Source organism: Vulpes lagopus, chromosome 5, assembly GCF_018345385.1.
Source record: "Vulpes lagopus strain Blue_001 chromosome 5, ASM1834538v1, whole genome shotgun sequence".
NCBI lineage: Eukaryota > Metazoa > Chordata > Mammalia > Carnivora > Canidae > Vulpes > Vulpes lagopus.
The window spans coordinates 50,693,557-50,710,314 of record NC_054828.1 but is presented as its reverse complement, the minus strand read 5'-3'; positions in this window follow the sequence as shown (position 1 = coordinate 50,710,314).

Here is a 16,758-nt window from a genome sequence, read left to right as displayed (position 1 = left end):
TGACTATAACTCCATTACTGAATCCAGTTTTTTTCACATATAGAGTTTTTACTTCACACTCTGTCCAAAATAGAAATATACATAACTGCTTTTCCAATTAAATCACTAAATATAATTTTAAAAATTGCCCAAGAGTCATGGCAACCAACTGAAATGGTTAGAATTGCAGGTTATAAGATTATTTCCAACAGATAAAATTCATAGTCTGAAGATAGTTTTCAATGAGATCTGTCAGGGAAGGAAGTGTCTTATTTCACTTGAAGTCCTTAAATCTTTTCCCTTCTTTTACCCTGTCCATGAGGTTTTAAATTCTCTAGCAGTTCTACTTCCAAAGGTTCCCCATAATCCCTCCAAACCGCCACCCTCCCATCCTAACCCCCAACCGCAATCCACAATCCTGAAAAGGATGGAGCCAAAAAGGCCTTTCTGATACAAAAGAGTTTTTCAAAGACATGGCTTCTGTGACTTGAGACATTACAAGGAAGAAACTCTTTACTGCCTGGTTAGAAAAACCAACTGTTTTCAATTGCTTATTTAATGGTATTAGCCTTGTTCTTTTGCCACTCTAATTCCCATCCTCTAACTTGAGGAAATAAGTTGTGAGCTCATTTACCTCCTAAGAATAAGATGCTTCTTCTGTGGTAGCAGACGCTCTTTTGAAAAGGTTAAGTAATTCAAATCAGAGGCTAAAGTTTAGGACGATGATTCTCAAATGTGGTGCACATCCTTTACATTTTTTTTTTTTTTTTTTGTAAAGTACTTATCTGGGACCTACACCAGACCTAGTCAGCATCTTACAGTATAAAATTTGCGCTGATGAACACTGAAGGAGGCAAAGACGGAATTAGACTTTGCTCAACATCATGGCACTCAGGGGTACATCTGAAATCCTTCTCCCAGCATAAATAGATTAAACTAACAAGTAAAAAAGTACATGGCTGTTGAAAGTAAAACAAGGAAAGGTAAAATTGCAGCATTTGAAGACAAAATATAAGTATGGTTATCATTGCTGTTCCTGACTAATAGATGAAATAATGCAGAATTATAGACAGCTGATAATAGTGCTTAATAATAGACCAACACAGAACGGACCCAGAACCTTTTGCCCTATCATCATGTAAAAAAAAAGAAATCGGATCCCCATCCTAAAAACTTAAAAGCCAAATTTTACCCTATCAGTGAAAATGAACAGGCTACTTAACATACACTGTGTATCCTAACCTTACTCCTGGCTTCGTGTCAAACTGTGTTGCAATTTCCTCTCATATTAGGCCAGATTCTTTTGATTACAAGTTATAGAGAGCTTAATTTTTTTAAAAAGTACTTTATATGCTTCCCCTAAAACAATGTTTTAGCAATTTCATTCTTCTTCTTCCCACTGAATTTATAAAATAGAACACTCTGCAATAAATTGTTTACATAATTGCCCAAACGTTGTTATTCAAGATGCAATGGAGTCAAAATAGCACTATAGCTTGCAAACAGACCCAGAAAGCAGAAAGCAAGGGTTTTAATTGTTTATTCAACTGTTGACATCAGGCTCCCAGTGCATGGAGCCTGCTTCTCCCTCTGCCTGTGTCTCTGCCTCTCTCTCTCTCTGTATGACTATCATAAATAAATAAAAATTAAAAAAAAAATAATTCAACTGTTGAATGAAAATCTGAGTTTGGCAAAAGAGTTCTAGGAATAGTGATGCAAAATATAGAAAAGTACATACTTTAAATCTGTACCCTGCAGAGAGGTTTTCCCCCAAATAGCTGAAATACAACTTTGCTACCATTAAACATAGCTATCACGTTACCTAATTTCATTTATAATGTATTTTAGGTCTAAACATTTGACTGAGTAAGAAAAATAAGAGGAAACAAGTATGACTTAAATAATTAGAAGTCAGAGATATAGCTGAGAATTTCTGAAGCGGGCAAAACCAAACAATGCAAATGGAGTTGTTTAAAAACTGTATTTCCCAAAATATGCTTTAATAATCCAATAAATTGAAATAAGCCAAGGGAGATAAATAACCTCGATAGTGTTGAATATAATATCTCAAATGAGCTGGCATCAAAGATGAAGATGATGTTATAAAGTAAACATTTCCCCATTTTCTTTCTGGCCATCACCCAAAGCAGCATAGAGAAAGAGATAAAGTAACATAAGCTACCCCCCAACCTTTTTTTTCTGCAAAACAAATACTAAACAATAAACTAAAAACTAAGTGTAGAATGCCCTATAAGAATGCAGGGATGCATGTAAAAAGAACAAAGGGGAAGAATATTGTAGTTTCAAATTTAAGAAGGAATCAGCAAAACCCACTTCTTAACAATAAGGGGCACTCTCTGAAACGCAAAATCCAATGCCTTGTGTGCAGCAATGGAAATAGCATCCGTGTGCTGGAGGCAGGAAGTACTCTGGATCCGGCTTACTTCTGGGAATCAAAAGGATGGCAACAAATGAGGAATCATGTAAATTGGCTGTATTTGTGGCAAGTGTTTGCACAAAGTTGAGTGCAGAGATTTGGCATTGTGAAAAACCTCCTTAGTGCCTATCCTCATTGATTTGGCAAAGTTAAAGAGACAAAATTTAAGATATACAAAATTCTGGGTCCTCAAGATGATTCTAGCTAACCGGGAAGATAGCCATCAACTCTCCCATATTCCAGACTCCTGAAAATAACTGATCCTGGAGAAATGTATTTGCTTTAAAAATGAGTAATGAAAAAAAAAAAAAAAAAGGAAGTATCACCAGTGTCACACAAATATACTGCAAGAAAAAGAAGAAAACAAACAAGAGGAAACAAGAGCATCTTCCAAAGAATATTAGGCAGAAAAAAAATGATCTATTGTGGCAACAGAAATTTAAAAATCTCAATCAAGCAATACTTCCTATGAAGAAAGCATGAAAAAGATATTTTAAAGCTCAGAGATCATAAGATATAGGAGGAAATAAATTGTAGTGCAACTATAAAGTGAAAGAAAAAAATAACAAAACCATCCCCCAAATAAAGGCAAAATACAAAGAAGCGCAATAGAGAAAAGATTGCAGAAAATAACAAAATTAAGACAAATATAAGAAAAGTAAGTAAAAAATATAAAATACAAAAAAAGAGGTAAAATGGAAGAGGCAAACTGACTCAAGGTTTGCATAACATCCAAAAAGAGAAAAAATGGAAAAGAATAATTTACAATATAGTGTATTTCATGGAAATATAATATTTGGATTAATGTAGTGAAATAAAGCCTTGTCAAAGAAATATATATTCAAAATAAAACAATAAAACATTTCCTAGCAAGCCGATAGGATTTCAGTGAAAAAGAAATGAGTACTGGGTGACCAGGCAATAATCTCAATTACTTTTAAGGTATGGGGTATGGGTGGGGGATCAAGCTGGGCTCAGACCTTTCTGTAGAAAAATCCAAAGCTAGAGATTCTAAACGAATTATATAACATCCTCAAGAAAAGAGGGAGCAGTGGGTAACGCTGAGAATTTTACACCTAGCCAAACTATGATTAAAAAAACAAAGCATTACACAAGAAGAACTCAGAAAATACTAAAGCTATAAGAGCTAAGAAAATATTCCCATGGGTCCAGCTTAAGTAATCTACTAGAATAAGAAAAACTATGGAAAAAACTATTGATATTGAGCATTTATTCTATTAACAGTGAAGACTGAAAAAAAAAAAAAGATCAGAGTAACAAGAGTATAAATGTCACAAACCCTAGCAGTGTACAAATAATGCAACTAACAAAAGATGGAAGAGCAAGGGCAAGGAAGGTGAGAATTTCCAATTTCCTCATCTTTAATGGCTGTAGATCAAAGCACATCACTAAATGCTCACAAATCACTAACACAGATATAATTACATACATAGATATTAATAACGTGAAGATAATATAATCAAGAAAAAGCAAATGATGGAGGGGAAGGAATGGAAAAGAAAAAAGGAAATATAGTAACTATCACTGCTTATCCTAAAAATGTAGGCATGTTTAAAGAATGGAGAAATAGGGGATTAAGAAATTAATCCTATGTGATGCCAGGTTCTTATAAAAAGTATTCATTAAAACAAAAATTTAATATACCTAATTATCAGAAAAAAATGAAAAATATATGTATGAGAGGGGGAAAAGGCTACAATTGAAAGGCTTGTTTTTTTTTCTAACAAGTATAAAAACAAAAAGCAAAACATAAAATAACATGACAGCTGAATCAAATATATTCACATCATAATAAATATAAATAAATTACCACAACCATTAAGAGAAAGTGAAATCTATACAAACCTATGCAAAAGACATACTTGAAACAAAGTGATTCAGAAAGAAAAATAGAAGCATGGGCAAAATTTTACCAAACCAATACAAGTAAACAAAAAGTGACGGTCACAATTTCTTTTGGGGGGAGTGTCCTGATTTTGAGGGGGGTTGGTCACAAAACTTTTTAATACCAGACAAGATGAATTTGAACTCCAAATCACTATGTGAGACAAAAAAAGTTTATAAAACAAAGAGGGTAAAATTAAAAATTAGAATATACTAGTTATGAATCTATAGTATATACCAAATAACTTGGATATACTAGTTAAAGGTCAGAAACTATTGAAAAAGAGTTCTGCTTTTCTTTAGGATACAGGAAGTCACAAGAGAAAGCTCCTCTCATCCTAAAAATGAGATACAGCTGGAAATGTAAAAACAACAACAACACTTTTCGTGAACCTATCAGAGAGCTGAGTTACGTGGCAACGGATTGAACTGAATGTTTAAAAAGTCCCAAGTTCCTCTAAGGACTGCTGGAACACACAAACGGCTTCACACAAACGGCAGTGAACAAGAAGACGAGCAGGTAAGACAACATCTTGCTGACTGTGCTCTATTTGTGTCATCGGTTCTTTGTTGGGTTATTTTTTTTCTTCTCTACCTGCCTTCTTTTGGATTAATTGGATATGTTAGTAATGTTCACCTACCTTCACTATTGGCTTCTTACTTTTACCTTTTTTACTTTTAGTTGTTCCTCTGGGTTTTGCAATTTAGATCCTTAATATCACATTTTACCTATGTGGCTTTTACCACTTACGTTGTAAGAAATTTATAACGGTATACTTAACATTTCTTCCCCTTCATACTCTATATAAATTGTTGAATTATATTTTAATTCTACATATTTTGTAATCCTTACAACACCTTGTTACTATTTTGCTTGAGACATTCAATTATCTTTTTGTGAATTTTTCTGAAATTACCTAAGAAGAAAGAAAATCTAAATGGCCAATTACCATAAAATAAATATGGTTGTCAAGTAGCTATTCCTCCATAGTACCAGACTGAGGGTTTTCAGAAATTAATTCTAAAAGAAAAATATAAACATATATTACTTAAATTATTCTAGAGTGTAGTAAAAAAAAAAAAGCAATTTTCCAACTGCTTTTTATAAGGTGGCCAGGTCATCAATATCAATGTGTAAAACAGATTTCACATACACAAAAGAAAACTAGCAGTCAACTAACTAAACTGAAAAAATCCTAAACAAAATATTAGCAAGCAGAATCCATTAGCACATTCCAAGAATTATATAAGAATATAGCTGAGTAGGATCGGATTATTTTAGTACTACAAAGACGGTTTAAGATTAGGACACCTAATAATTTAATATAAAATTAAAAACAAAAACAAGGGAGAAAGCTCACAGGGTCACTTCATTAATTAGGTGACACATTCACTGGCTATAAGAAATATTTCAAATAATAGTGGCTTAAACAAAATGAAAGTTTACTGCTCTATTGGAAGTAGGAAATAGAAAGTTTACTTCTCTGGAATAGACTGAACATAAGCAGTTTAGAAATGATATAGTGGCACCCTAGTGTTGAGGTGCTTATGGTCTCAATTAAAATTAGAGGGGTAATAGACATTAGGCTATATCAAATAGTATCTGCCATAGTCATCCCCATTAATGATGATAATAAGACTTTTTTTATTAAAAAGCAGCAACATTTGATTTTAAAAAAATAGGTAAATGATAGGATAAAAATAATAAAAACTATTAGCAAAATATGTGTCTCATTCTAAAAGCCTGAAATATAGCTAGAAAAAAAATACTACAAGCATCCTTATTAAAATCAGGACTATTCAACAATTTTCTTACAGATATTAGCCATTACAAATAAAAGTACATGAATGAGAGAAATAAAATTCATTAAGGACAAAAAGAACTTTGACGGGATGAGCACTGGGTGTTATACTATATGTTGGCAAATCGAACTCCAATAAAAAAAAATACAAAAAAAAAAAGGATGAAAAGAACTTATCAGTTGTTTTGGTTATCTATTGATGCATAGACCCTACACCTAAGAATTATGGACTTAAAATAATAGCATTTACTATCGCTCATGATTATGTGGGTTAATTAGGCAGTTCTTTACTCTCTACAGTAATTCAAACTTTATATTTTAAATCAATCTAATTAGTATGCAATCTAATATAAGATTCTAATATTAGATAATGTTCAACAATTTGGAGAAACATTTTCAATACTGAGTAAATCTTAATCTGTAGATCTTTGAAAGGTTTTGCTCACATGTTCCCTTTGACGTGGTTCTCTAAGGAAGAAAAGTAGGACCAAAAAGAAAAAAAGGTAGGACAATATTTAGTTTGTCCTCATTTAACTAAATGATGGATATGTTTCAAATCCAAGATTTCTGTGGTTAAGTTTTTAGACGACTTTTTCAACCGGTTTCACAAAGTAGTATTATGACTCATACATACAGAGTTCCAGACACAGTGCAGAAGCAGGAGGCTGATTGAAAGCCCAGCATCAGAGAAATGAAAATGATATAGATGTATAACCAAGGTGGACGTGGCGGGAGAAATGGAGAGCTTGTACATGTGAACTTTCATCGGGAGGTTTCTGGGCACGTTAAAGTATTTTCTGGCTGTCACATGACACCATTTGATTCGTCTGTTTATTGATATTTTAAAGCTTACTTCATCAATTTTAGAACGTTTTCCAGGCACATAGAACTATTTCTATGTTTTATCCCATAACGTACTTAAAGTATTTGGTTCTCTTTGATGTCGACTATATCCAACTTGGAAGCTAAACTATGAGTTATGTGAGATTTCAATAATACTTTCCTAAGGTAATCCACACCTTTCATCAGCAGTCTTCTGTCTTCTCTTAAATATTAGAGACTACATCCAACATTTTAAAAAGAGGCAACTGTGTTTGTGACATCATATAGGTGCCTGGTATCATTTCTTCCTATCTCAGAAAACAAAGGACAGTAAGTCTAGAGTAATGAATGATAGGACAGTTTTTTGAGGGGGGAAGGGCCAACTCAAGAAAATAAAAATGTTACTTTTTTTGTCTTCCCCACATTTCTTCCTTTTGGAAACTTCCTGTCTTGCATGTCAGGTGATTCTGGTATGATTGTCAATTAAGGGGCCACTTCTGTGCCCCAAAGTTTGCATGTATCCAAGCAAGGATAATTAGAGCTCTTGTTTGGTGATTGAGATGGAAACTGGGAGATGGGGGTGGCCTATCTCCTTGTATAAGTTGAGGAAAAGCATGTAAAAGGAATGTTAAGATTCATTTTTCTCACTATGGGGAGAGCTTGGCAAAGGATAAAGCCAACAGAGAGGGACCCACAGGGACACAGTAGGGATACAGAGGTAAATGTAGAGTGATAGAGTAACCCCAAGACAACATTCATGGATTATAACAAAAATAACTTAAATAATGGGGTGCACTATTTAATTTCATCAAACTATTTTCAACTGTTTTGGAAACAAACCTATTTGCAGGATCCAGCTTTAAACCTAAAATATTAAATACCACACATCAACAGTCTTTATACCTTGTTTTGTCTACCACACTTACTAAAATTATACTTATGGACCTCCTGTGAGCATTACCATTCTTTCCCTTTTTTTTTTTTTTTTTAATGGAGTGGGGAGGGGAAGAAGGCGAGGGAGAGAGAATCTTAAGCAAGCTCCGTGCCCAGCGTGGAGCCCATCTCAGGGCTCAGTCTCACAACCCTGAGATCATGACCTGAGCTGAAATCAGGAGTCCAGTGCTTAACTGAGCCACCCAGGCGCTCTTAGCATAACCATTCTTATGAAATGGTGTTTGTGTAGTTATTTGAATTATATTTTGCCCATATTTTACAAAATTTAGTGGAAAACTGAATAATGAATGTGCTAATATTAATGGGTTTAGATAATTTTATTTGGGAAACAAACCTCTTTTTAAATTGGCTTAAATTTCCAGGACTTCAATTTCATATATATATATACATATATACCTATACAATGAAGCTTATAGGTTATGGTATCTCAAATAATGGCAATAAATTGTGTGATTATTTCTAATACTTCTAACACAAAGAATAGATCTATAATCAGCTTTGTGTGTGTCTTTATGTGTGTGTTTGTAAATACACATCTACACAAAAGTTAAATTAGGAAGGGGTTAGTTTGACAAAAAGGATCTTCATTAAAGAATCCCACAATTCCTATAAGTGATAGTCATCTATTATGTACTATAAATATTATGTAATACTAATTTATATATAATCTTTCCAGGAACCATCTATTATATGAAGTTATATAATTGAAACCTCCTGATTAAAATTTTACTATTAAATTGAAGGATTATGATTCTTAAAATATATTAACAATAATAGTACACAAACATAAAATTTACTCAAACCTATTCTCTTTAGAAATATAGAACCTAAGGGGATCCCTGGGTGGCGCAGCGGTTTGGCGCCTGCCTTTGGCCCAGGGCGCGATCCTGGAGACCCGGGATCGAATCCCACGTCGGGCTCCCGGTGCATGGAGCCTGCTTCTCCCTCTGCCTGTGTCTCTCTGCCTCTCTCTCTCTCTCTCTGTGACTATCATAAATAAATAAAAATTAAAAAAAAAAAAAAAAAAAAAAAGAAATATAGAACCTTGAGAGGATCTTAGGTATCTCATTTAATCCCTTCATTTTCATATTGAGTACCCAGATGTCTAGAGAAATTTAGTTGACAATTAATGACAAAACCAGTAGTAGAACGTTACATTTCTAGCTAGTTCAGAAGTTAAAATATAGATTTCTATATCTAAATGTTTTGTGTTATTTTGGGCCTTGTGAAATATGACAATCCATGTATTATTTTTACATAGAGTGGGAACTTATGAAAAAAATCTGTATACTACTTCTTTTCTATTTCAAGTATCTAAAATTGACAGTTCTTCCTCCAATATACAAAAAACTCCTAACAGTCCCTCTCCCTTCACCCTATAGGTAAAAACTAAACATTCTGAACAGAATGAAAAGTTCAGCAACATAAGTGCTCTAAAGAATTGACAAAAGCAGACATATTTTAAAGGAAAACTAAAAGTTGGGAGAAATAGTGCAATGTGGCTAAAATACTGAGAGAAAGTCTGCTTTTTGTCCAGAGGAACTAAAAGAAGGAGCCATGACAAGCAGAGTTGTGTGTATAAGAGAGAAAACAGAAAGAAGAGAGTCAAATAAGGCAAATCCAAAAATTGGGGGAGAAGCAGTCTGCCAAAATTTCTGGTTAACCCTAGAACCACACATGTGCTGAGCTGATTGAAGGGAGTGTGAATTGAGATCTGAGTTGCTATTCACCATAGGCAAGGCAGAAGGTTCTGTTTAAACTTAACCAAACTAACCACTTGCTAAAGCAAAAACATGGAGGTTCATCAGAGGAATATAACCAAATTCAGAGTCTCTACAACATAATCGTGTATACTGCACAATATAATGAGCAGTATACAACCCAAAACCATTTGATACATGAAGATCCAAGAAATGTGATCCATTCTCTAGGGAAGAGATAATCAGCAGAGACCAATTGTAAGATGATCACTATGTTAGAATAATCAAAGATTTTAAAGCATTTACTAAAACTATGCTCAATAATACTAATGAAACTATGCCTGTAATGAATAAAATATGAAAATTAGCAGAGGAACTACAAAAAAAGAACCAAATGGAAACGGGAGAACTAAAAAATGCAATATCTGAAATTTTAGAAATTCATATAATGGGTTACATAAAGATGACAGTGGAAGAACTCAGTTAAAGAGAGAGGAGAAAAAAGGTAGAAATAAAGTATTAAGAGCCTTGGGTACTTGTAGTATAGTATCAAAAGGGTAATTAGGGATGCCTGGGTGGCTCAGTGGTTGAGCATCTGCCTTGGGCTCAGGTTGTGATCCCGGGGTCCCAGGATTGAGTCCCACATCGGGCTCCCCATGGGGAGCCTGCTTCTCCCTCTGCCTGTGTCTTTGCCCTCTCTGTGTGTCTCTCATGAATAAATAAATAAAATATTAAAAAAAAACCAAAAAAACCCCAAAAGGGTAATTAGAATTCCAGAAGGAGAAAAAGAGAATGAGGCAGAAGAAAATCTGAAGAAATAATGACCAAAAACTTTCCAAATTTAGTGAAAGTCAAAAATTTATAATCCAGGCATTTCAGTGATCTGAAACAAGTGTAAAGAAAACCAAGCCTAGAGACAACTTAGTCAAACTGCTTAAGACCAAAGCCAAAACACCCCACAGTTTTTGACCATGCAAAGTTCATTCTTAATGTTACTGATTTAAAAGAAATAACTAATTCTGAAAAAAATATTTGAAAACTTTGTCTTGAGTTCCCTCCCCCCCCCCCAAGTTTCTATTACGTAGTTATGTACAACCTTAGAAAAGTTTAGGAAATTTCAGGGCATCTGGGTGGCTCAATGGTTGAGCATCTGCCTTTGGCTCAGGGCGTGATTCCAGGGTCCTGGGATCGAGTCTTACATCAGGCTTCCTGCAGGAAGCCTGCTTCTCCCTCTGCCTGTGTCTCTGCCTCTCTATTCATGACAGAATAAATAAAACCTTAAAAAAAAAGTTTAGGAAATTTTGTAAAATAAGTTGTGTCAATAGAATTGTTACAGAAAACTGAGGAAAAGTTTAATGGGCTTACTTAAAAGTAACAATTTACTAAAATATACAAAAGTAAAAAAGAAACTCATCAAAGTTATTTTTATTTTAGTGTTTTGGAACATAGAATTTATATTCCAGCCTTTTGAATATAGCCAAATTGCTTACATTTATTGTATATTTTAATCAAATATATTTAAAAATAGACCCTTTAAGCAGTGAAAGTTCGAGAACCTTATAAGATGTATAAACAATTTTCTATATTTCCTTACTCTAAACAGAAAATAGGGTCAGCCCTACAGCATCATCTAGTGCAAAATTAAGTAGGACGAGGTTGGGAAGATCTGTGTTCTAGTACTGGTTCTAGCCATGAATATAGCCTTAACGGAGTCTCTTAACCTCACTTGTGTTTCAATTTCCTCATAAATACCATGTTGATTTCACATTTTTTATGATAAACAATAGAGTACTGAGTAAGAGAGTGAACTTTGTGCCAGACTGGTTTGAATTCTGGCTCCCCCACTTATTAGCTATGTGGTCTTGAACAACATAGCCACTTTATGTTTTCTTATATTTATGTATTCCCTTATCTACAAAATGAAGCAATATCCCCTTCATAGGAGTGTTGAATTAAATGAAATAATGCATATTAAGCTCTGATGTTGGTGCCCAATAAGTATTAGCAATTAGTTGTTTTTTGAAATGACCCTGAAATGTGAGGTACAAATGAAAGCACTAATTAAGTGAATAATAAATACAATTCCTTTTTGCATATTAGAATTCTAGGGCAGGAACATACTGAGGGTATGACTAAGAAAACAGAGAAGCTCTGTAATGGAAACAGAAACAATAATGAATCAGATATTGTTTCATGTATAGGTGACAACTGACAAAAACAAATCTTGAGACATTAAAAAAAATCAATTAATATCTTATGTTTATTTTTGATTCAAGCATACGTAGAAGTATTCAAATCGCTAGTTGAGTACCTCTACCTGGTAATTTTTTTCTCTACATTTTTTTTCAAACATTTTGTTATAAACGAAAGTAAGCTATATTTCTTCAACTCTGCCCCTCAAAGATGTCTTTTCTCTTGAACCACTACTAACACTTTGAACATCACAAAAAGTGCATTGGTAGAGGTATAATTTATTAAGTAAAGGGTATCGATGAGTTACTTGAACAAGTTTATTAGTGAAGGACATACCCATATATGCTGAAAACGTAGAGAGAGCTCGGAACTGTGATTCTAAGTACACCATTGCCAAGTCCTGGAAATGCTATTTCAATAGCTTTGGCAATAATTATAGCTTAGAAATTTGGGGTATTAATTTTCCAAGGGCTTAAAGCACTGTTGTCCCTGTGGCTTAAATTTTCCTTCTGGTGTACCAGGATGTAAAGATAATGATGTGCTTGTTTCATATCTTACAGCTATAAAATGCACATTTCAAATGTATATTTTTTATCTATATGTAATATACTTTACTCAAATATTTCACCTATTTTATTAGCTGCTTCATTTCTTTTTCTTGGCAATTATTTTAAATACTGCTTTAAAAAAATCGAACAGTTACAATGCTAGGCAGTCAGGCAAGTAATTAGTTGTTTTTAAGACTAAATTTTATTTTAAAATATTCTTAAATGTGGTCATGTGAAAATACCCCTTATTTTAAAGCTCATTTTCATTGTTCCTCCCTTAGCCTTTTCTATTTCTCGCATGTCTTTTGGGAGATGCACAGCTGAAACTGCACTAAACCATAAAGAAATCTGAGGTTACTAAATAGTGTCAAGGAGTTTTCTCCATCTGTTTCATTCTGCCTTACAGAGTACTCACAGACTAGGAGTTATAAATGGAACAGGAGATCTTCAGCACTTAAACGACGTTGTCTGTATTTGCATTTAGAATATACTACTAAATCCTTCATACGAAAGAAGGGAATGTTTTCTATTAAACATTTAAAATTTTCTTTCATTTAGTGTAAGTCCAATTGTATTAAAAACAGAAGGAAACAAAACCAAGAAGCCCTATAAAACACCATAAACCAGCAAAAGAATGGGTAAATTTTAAAATAATGGTGGGGTGCCTGGGTGGCTGTCGGTTAAAGCACCTGACTCTTGGTCTTGGCTTAGGTCTCATTATCAGGGTGGTGAGTTCAAGCCCTGTGTTGGGTTCCACGAGAATAATAGTTACTATCCAATATCTAGAGTAGAACATAATTATTATTGCAGAAAGATCGTGAGATATGGAGTCAGCCAGAACTGATCTTAAAACTGGCTGTAGCTCAGGATAAAAAACTGGACTCCCAAATCCTTAGCTCTGATCTGGGAATGATGTCAACTGGGCAGTTGTGACAATGATTGGTCATGCGTCTGAATCTACATCTGTTATTTGGGTTGTGATTGGTGGACTGAGTTAGCTATAAAGTTTGTACTTTATGCAAGTACTCACAGTTAATATACTGTGTTAACAGGAATTTGAACTATATTGTTGGGGGACTGGTGTTACCTAACTGAAACCCATGCATGTCAAAATGTGCTAAGACTTTTTTTTTTTTTTTGCCTACTAGACTTTATGCTATTGTCATATATTTAACTTTTGTGTTCTAAACTGCACGTTATTTTTGTATGAGCAATTATCTTGTAAAACATTTAAATAATTTTAAAAAATCTTACATATCACCCTATATGTTAATCATTTCTAGTGTTCATCATTCCCTCATGTAAACCCACATTCTCATCTAATATCATTTTCTGTCAGCTTGAATAAAAGACATCCTTTAGAGACTCCTGGGTGGCTCAGTGGTTGAACATCTGCCTTCGGCTCAGGGCATGATCCTGGGTCCGGGGATCAAGTCCCACATCAGGCTCCCTGTGAGGAGCCTGCTTCTCCCTCTGTCTGTGCCTCTGCTTCTCTCTCTGTATCTCTAATGAATAAATAAAATCTTTAAAAAAGACATCCTTTAATATTTCTTCTCATGACAGTAATTCTTTCAAATCGTATAAATCTATATATCTAAAGAAATCTTTATCTCATTTTTGCCTTTGAAGGACATTTTGCTGGGTATAGAATTCTAGGTAGGCAGGTTTTTCCTTTCAGTGCTTTAAAGATATTTCTCCATTGTCTTCTCAGATTTCCTGATGAAAATTCTTAGGTTATATTCATTTTTGTTCCTTTGTTTTTATCTTTATTGCTTTTATTTTATACAGGTTATGATGTGGCTTTGTAGTTTAATATTCCTTGTGCTTCAAGTTCATTGAATTTCTTGGATTTGCAGATTAATACTTTCCATAAAATCTGAAAATTGTTAGATTATTTTATTCAAACATCTTGTATATTCTCCTCCCACTTCCTCCTTCACTCTAATTAACCATACACTACGCTACTTGAAGTTGTTCTACAACTCATAGTTCATTAACTTTTTTTTCATTTTGAGTAATTCCTATTGATATGTCAAGCTTATTACTAATCTTCTGCAATAAATTGCCATTAATCCTACTTAGTGTTTTCATCTCAGATATTGTAGCTTTCATCTCTAAAAGTCTGAATTGTCTTAATATCCTCCATGTTTCTACTTAACTTTTTGAACACATGTAATACCTGTGGCTGTTTTAACATCCTTATCTGTTAATTTTAACATCTACATCAGATCCAGGTTCGCTTCAATTGATTCTCATTATGGGTTGTGCTTTTGCTTCTTTGCATGCCTAGTGATTTTTAATTAGACAGTCATTGTTAATTTTAGCTCACAACTGCTAGGCATTTTTTTCTTTAAATATTTTTATACTTTGCCCTAGGACGCAGTTATGTGGGAATGGTTTGGTCCTTTGTGACCTTGCGTTTATGATTTGTTGGGGGTGGGCCCAGGGCAGTGTGACCTAGGGCAAATTGTTCCCTACCACTCAGACAAATTACTACCCAGTGACCTTGGTTGGTGAGAACTGGCATTATTACTAGACCCCTTGTGAGCACCACTCAATGTTCCCTCATCCTTTCCGATGTCTCTTTCTCCAGCCTCCATAAGTGCTAATCAGCACTGACTTTAATTCTCAAGGGGGATCATCTGCAGATCTCTGATTCAGTCTTCTCATAGGTAATCTGTGCTGTGAACTCTGGCTAACTGTCTCCCTAGACTCTTCAGCTTCATTTTCTCACTCACAGTCTCTACTAGGTTCTTCCTCAATTCTGCTGCCTTTCATCATGGTCTGGAAACTCCCTCAAGGCAGGAAGCTGGGAAAATCATAGGGCTCCATCTGTTTTTCTCATTCTCGGGTTGTTTTGAAATCTACTTTTCCATGTAGTTTGTTCTTTGATTCTTTAAGCAAGAAGAGTATACGCACTCCTTATGATTCCATCTTAGCTCAAAACAGAAGTTAGAGCTGCCTTTTAAGAAACTACCACTTCTTGAATTTTTGTGTAGTATCAGAGAATATAATTATCTGAAAACACTATTAAAATACTTTTCCTTTTCCCAACTACAATCTGTGTGAGCTTGGACTTAACAATAACATATTGTAACAAATTAAATGTAGAATATCAGTCTTCCATATAGTGTGAATCTAACCAGAAACATTAATTTTATTACTTGGATCAGAGTTTTACTAGCAGCTTGAGGTATGCCATTTCATCTTAGCCTAGGCAATTAAGCGTTCCCTAATAGATTTAAAACCAGAACACCCGGAAGTTACTAAAATAGTGAAGTAAAATGAAGACATTTTAAATGGCTATATATTTTATGTATTTCTCTACGCTAGTGGTTGAATGAAAAAGGTGATCTCTCTGTGGATTCACCTAATCAGTACATACCGACCCGCTCATGTACACAGAAAGTAGGAGTCATCTGTATACAGCAACTGTGACTGGAAAATAATTCTCCTGAGCTGTACAGTCAAGCTATGGAATTCTAGTGAGTCTTCTGGCACGCTTGCCCAAAACGTTACCGTTCTTTCCTGTACATACAATTTCCATAGACAAATGGTTCTTATGAATAGTTTCCAAGAATGACAGTATGGCCAACAATTAAGATCATGGTATTTGAAATTATACTGCTTGGGTTCGAACTCTAGCTCCAACTACTTTCTAACTGTGTGACCTTGAGAACATCACTTAATAATGCTTACTTCAGCTTCTTTTTTTGTAAAAAGGTGGTAAGAAGTCTTATTTACATAGTTGTTTTGAGAAGAAAATTAGTTACGGGAATTTCTTAAAATCATGCATGGTAAAGAAAACATTTAGCAACTTATATAAGTTTAGCAATTACAGTTTCTTTTCAATCTTGTTGGCTATTAGCCAATGAACTTTAAAAGCATACATATCTGAAATCGACACCTAGATGTATTTATCTATAAAATCTAAAGAAGGTACAACAACACAAGTTTATTGTTTTGTTTTTGAGTCCCATGAGTGATTCTGATCATCACTGGGAAGAACTGAAGATCATGGTTAGACTTTAGATAAATTATCACTTACACTAATCAGTTAGGCCACATTTAAATTGATCCTCAAACATCTTCTAATCCTGAATAGCTCAGGGAATCAGAATCAAATTGCTTTGAGTTGGGGGAGCCAGAACTCTGCCATCAGAATTTATCCAAATTCATAAAATACTTAAGTAACCACTGGATATCAGTATTGAGTAGATAGAGATGAGTAAGGTGCCTCTGTTCTCAGGAATGTAAAAGTTAGTGATAATAGAGTATGATATAAACACTGTACCCAAGGTATGGTCCATGTCTGCATACGACTGACTGACTGTGTGTGTGTGTAATAAGCAAAGTCTCTGCAGTAGACTTTCCTGTAATCATGGCATTATTAATGTCAAGTTCTTCCATGACCAGCC